General features: G+C 42.1%; 1 pseudogene; it reads left to right on the top strand.

The window, feature by feature from the left end:
• Positions 1–3023: 3023 nt before the first annotated feature.
• LOC123491003 lies at positions 3024–4276 on the top strand (annotated as a pseudogene).
• The last annotated feature ends 1252 nt before the right edge of the window (positions 4277–5528 follow it).

The raw sequence follows: 5528 nt of genomic DNA, 5'->3' as shown, positions 1-5528 counted from the left end.
CAGGGGGAAGATAAGCTGGAGGAAGAGAAAGAGATAACGGAGGAGAGGGAGGGGAACGAGGGAATAACAGAGAGAGAGAGAAAGATGTTAGATGGCAAGAAAGATGGGGAACGAGCTGAGCAGATAGAAGAACCTATGAGAGAAATACCTAAAAATCAAGAGCGAGCAATAGAGAGATAGAGGGAGAGAAACAACGAGATAGTGAGAAAGAGAGAGGGGAAAGGGTGAGACAGAAAGAGAGAGAGAGAGAAAGGGAGAGAGAGAGAGAGACAAAGAGAGAGACAGAGAGAGAGAGAGAGCAGAAGCAGGATATATCATGTGTCTACTTCAGATAGCTAGGGTTAGGGGGATGATGATGAATGTTTGTTTGGGTTCAGCACCTGACTCAGGACTGCAACACAATCCCAGCAGCGCTGCCAGCTGGGCCTGGGTAGAGAGATACCAACCCATTTGATTTATTATGGTCAACCTTGACCCCTGCCCTCCAACCCCAGCCCGACCCTTTACATTAGGTCAACCTGGTAACCATCAAATAAAACATAATTGTATGTAATACTATGTATGCATCGTGTATATTACAATTCAGCTTGTAAATTGAAGGGACAATAGATTTGCAATGTCATGTCTTGTCAGTGTCATTGTACCTAGCCTAACGTCTCTGGTTGGGTGGACAGATGACGGGCAGACCAGCAGCAACAGAACACAGCAGACAGAAGCTACTGCACTGCTCCATTGGCTTCAACTGCTGTTTACTGAAGCTGCTTTACCAAGTCACTTTACTACTTGTATGAAAGAGTCTCCATTTTGATAAATCAGATCCTGTATGTACGTACACTACCGTTCAAAAGTTTGGGGTCACGTAGCAATGTCCTTTTTTTCCATGAAAACATACATGAAATTATTTTGAATAGGAAATATAGCAAAATGCATAGGAAATGTAGTCATTGACAAGGTTATGATTTTTAATATAAATAATAATTGTGTCCTTCAAACTTTGCTTTCGTCAAAGAATCCTCCATTTGCAGCAATTACAGCCTTGCAGACCTTTGGCAGACCTGAAGAGATTTCACCCCATGCTTCCTGAAGCACCTCCCACAAGTTGGATTGGCTTGATGGGCACTTCTTACGTACCATACAGTCAAGCTGCTCCCACAACAGCTCAATAGGGTTGAGATCCGGTGACTGTGCTGGCCACTCCATTATAGACAGAATACCAGCTGACTGCTTCTTCCCTAAATAGTTATTGCATAGTTTGGAGCTGTGCTTTGGGTCATTGTCCTGTTGTAGGAGGAAATTGGCTCCAATCAAGCGCCATCCACAGGGTATGGCATGGCTTTGCAAAATGGAGTGATAGCCTTCCTTCTTCAAGATCCCTTTTACCGTGTACAAATCTCCCACTTTACCACCAAAACTTCTTTAATCAGCACAACAGTTTTCAGCTGTGCTAACATAATTGCAAAAGGGTTTTCTAATGATCAATTAGCCTTTTAAAATGATAAACTTGTATTAGCAAACACAACATGGCATTGGAATTCAGGACTGATGGTTGCTGATAAATGGGCCTCTGTTCACCTATGTAGATATTCCATTAAAAATCAGCCATTTCCAGCTATAACAGCCATTTACAACGTCTACACTGTATTTCTGATCAATTTGATCTTATTTTAATGGACAAAAAAATAGATTTTCTTTCGAAAACAAGGAAATGTCTAAGTGACCCCAAACTTTTGAACGGTAGTGTACTTCTCATAGTATTACTGTTTTCTTCTACTTTATATTACTACTTGTTATTTTGGGACTTTTGTATTTGGCATTTGATTCTTGAATGATAGTTATTGTACTGGATTGTTGAGGAGAGTTAGTGAGCATTTCACTATACCGTGTGCACGTGCCTAATAAACTTTGATTTGATTGACTGATCGTATTTGATTGTGAAAGTGGAAGTATAAACTGCATAAGTCTCCTGCTCCTCATCACTCTACACACAGCTACACTCAGTCCACCTTCTGTCAAGAGGGGAAACACTCCCAGGTGAGTAGAGAAAGAAAGATATTAACCTGGACACTGGTGATGATTTTACTCCATAATCACATTACTTTGTGTTTCTCACCTTTTTATTTGTTATTGTTTTAATCTGGAATAATTTGTTAATTGACAATGTTACAAGTATGTTAAATGTCACTTCTCCAAATGTGAATACATTTAAGTCATTTAGCAGACGCTCTTATCCAGAGTGACTTACAGTTAGTGCATTCATCTTAAGATAGCTCGGTGGGACAACCACATCCCAGTCATAGTAAGTACTTTATTTTCTCTTACTACTCTGGATAAAAAGGATGTTCCGTCTGTGGAAAACTGAATCAATATCATTTTGGTAGAACTACATGTACATACACTCGTCTTACCATCTAAAGATGCATGTAGTATTCATCCTGGAACATGCTTCAAAAGATGTTAAAGTTAGGGGAGTTGGTGTCCTTGCCTGTTTTTAAGACTAATCGACAACACTGTTTGTGATATCTGCAGTTGTTTCTAATCTTCAATTGTATCTGTAACTTATGACATGTTGTCTTTTGTGTGTATTTTGTATTTTTATGTAATATTTTATGTACACGCTGCCATTTCCCTGTTTTGCCAGGTCGCCCTCGCAAAATAGGTTTTTAACCTCAATGGGTCTTCCCTGGTTAAATAAAAAATAAAAAAGTGAATTTCTATCTAATTCTGGCTAATTCCAGGAAGTCCTGTTATGTTATAGTTGCTCCACAGACAGATAAGGAAAACGCTGACTGATCATATGTGATCACATAGAGGTCCTATCACATCTGCTAGGAACAAGGACACATCTCCTTACCATATTTGAAACTGGGTTGACATTCAGCACATCTTTTCATAGATGAAACATCCGATCTCTATAAAATTTTCTGTTCCCAAAACTACAATCCGTTATGAATAAAATCCACAAGGTTTTGTAGACTTGACTCTATGCCAACCAGGGCTCTAATGTCCAACCATATTGGTCACATATGGTACACCAGTGCATCCCCCCCCCCACTGTGTTCACTGAGCCAGTCTCTATTCCATGTGGACACAACTTCTGCAAGGCCTGTATCAGCGGATACTGGAACAGCACTGCCCTGTGCCAGTGTCCACTGTGTAAGGAGACATTCAACAGAAGACCTGAACCAAAAACCAACACAACACTCAGAGATGTTGCAGATCATTTTAAGAGGATGAAGGTGAAAGACGGAGAGGAGTCATCTTCCAAGCCTGGAGAAGTAGCACAAGTGCAGAAGATGATCCAGGAGCGACTGCAGAAGGTTAGGGAGATCAAATACTCAGTAGAGCTCAGCCAGAGAGATGCAGAGAGAGAGATAGCAGAAAGTGTGGAGGTCTTCACTGTTCTGGTGCGACTCCATTGAGAGAAGTCAGGAAGAGCTCATTGAAGTGGTTGAGGAGAAGCAGAAAGCAGCTGAGAGGCGGGCTGAAGGGCTCATTAAAGAGCTGGAGCAGGAAATCACTGAGCTGCTGAGGAGAGGCACTGAGCTGGACCACCTCCACCTCCTCCAGAACTCCCCATCCCCGATCAAGGACTGGTCTGAGATCAGTGTTCCCAGGGATCTGCATGTAGGAACTGTGAGGAGAGCTCTGTCTCAGCTGGTGGAGAGTCTTCATCAAGAGACCGAGAAGTCCTGCGATGCTGTGCTGAGGAGAATCCAGCAGTGGTCAATGGATGTGACGTTGGATCCTGATACAGCGCACCCCAACGTCATTGTGTCTGAGGACAGGAAACAAGTACGCTATGGAAATACATGGCGGAATATCCCTGACAACCCAAAGAGGTTTAGTACACTTCTTGCTGTCCTGGGAAAGGAAGGCTTCTCCTCAGGGAGATTCTACTTTGAAATTCAGGTTAGGGGGAACAATTGAATGGGTGTTAGGAGTGGCCAGAGAGTCCATCATCAGGAAGGGTCCAACAGCTAAAAGCCCAGATGGTGGACTCTGGGCTCTGTATATGAAGGGTGAGAATAAGTATGTGGTCAAGGAAACCCCCCCTATCCCCCTCTCCCTCAGCCAGAAAACCCAGAAGGTCTGGGTGTTTGTGGATTACGAGAAGGGTCAGATCTCCTTTTATGATGTAGAAAACAGGTCTCATATCTACTCTTTCACTGGTTGTACCTTCACTGAGAAACTATATCCATACTTGAACCCCTGTAATAATTCAGAGGGTCCAAACACAGCCCCATTGGTCATCTTGCCTGTCAATCACACTGACTGAATTGGTGTCCAATAAGGCAACAGATGACTTAATCTGATTGAGCAAATAACAATTAAGCTAACACATGCAATTGTAAAGAGTGTTGATAAAAGTGTTGATAATAATGGGACCCATCTCGTCCAACAAGTTGACTCAAGTTTGCCAAAAAGCACCTGGATGTTCATCAAGACTTTTGGAAGAACGTTCTATGGACAGATGATTCAAAAGTATAACTTTTTGGAAGACATGGTTCCAGTAATGCCTGGCAAAAACCAACCTCTGCATTCCACAGTAAGAACATCATACCAAAGGTCAAGCATGGTGGTGGTGGTGTGATGGTTTGGGGATGCTTTGCTGCCTCAGGACCTGGACGACTTGCCTTAATAGAAGGAACCATGAATTCTGCTCTGTATCAGAGAATTCTACAGGAGAATGTCAGACCATCCGTCTGTGAGCTGAAGCTGAAGCGCAGCTGGGTCATGCAGCAAGACAATGATCCAAAACACACAATCAAGTCTACATGAAAATGGCTAAAAAGCAACAAATTTGACATTTTGGAATGGCCTAGTCAAAGTCCAGACCTAATTCCAATTGAGATGTTGTGGCAGGACTTGAAACGAGCAGTTCATGCTTGAAAACCCACACGTCACTGAGTTAAAGCAGTTCTGCATGGAAGAGTGGGCCAAAATTCCTCCACAGCGACGTGAAAGACTGATCAACAACTACAGGAAGCATTTGGTTGGAGTCATTGCAGCTAAAGGTGGCACAACCAGTTATTGAGTGTAAGGGGGAAATTACTTTTTCACACAGGGGAATTGGGTGTTGTATAACTTTTTTATGAAATAAATATGTAATTGTTGTGTTATTTGTTCACTTATGTTCCCTTTATCTAATATTAGGTTTTGGTTAAGATCTGATAACATTCAGTATCACCAATATGCAAAAGTAGAGAAAATTAGAAAGGGGGCAAATACTTTTTCATAGCACTGTGTATATATATATATATACACACACAGGCCCCAGTGCCATCTGAGACACAGGAAGGAACAAACACGTTCACTGGACCAACACTGGGCTCTGATACATTTATACATGACTCGAAAACATGCACGCACACACCAAACACACCAAATGTGCGCACACACACACACAGCTAGTTTACACTTACCTGTACAAACTTAAAATGGTCAAATAAACTAAGCCAAGCACAGAGAAAGTGCAACAGTTGGGTTCTGGGCAGAACAGGGAGGAGTTGAGAGATAACATTTAGCTA

This window comes from Coregonus clupeaformis, unplaced genomic scaffold (assembly GCF_020615455.1).
Source record: "Coregonus clupeaformis isolate EN_2021a unplaced genomic scaffold, ASM2061545v1 scaf6395, whole genome shotgun sequence".
Taxonomy (NCBI): domain Eukaryota; kingdom Metazoa; phylum Chordata; class Actinopteri; order Salmoniformes; family Salmonidae; genus Coregonus; species Coregonus clupeaformis.
Note: the sequence above shows the minus strand (reverse complement) of the source record. Positions and strands in the feature narration are given on the sequence as shown.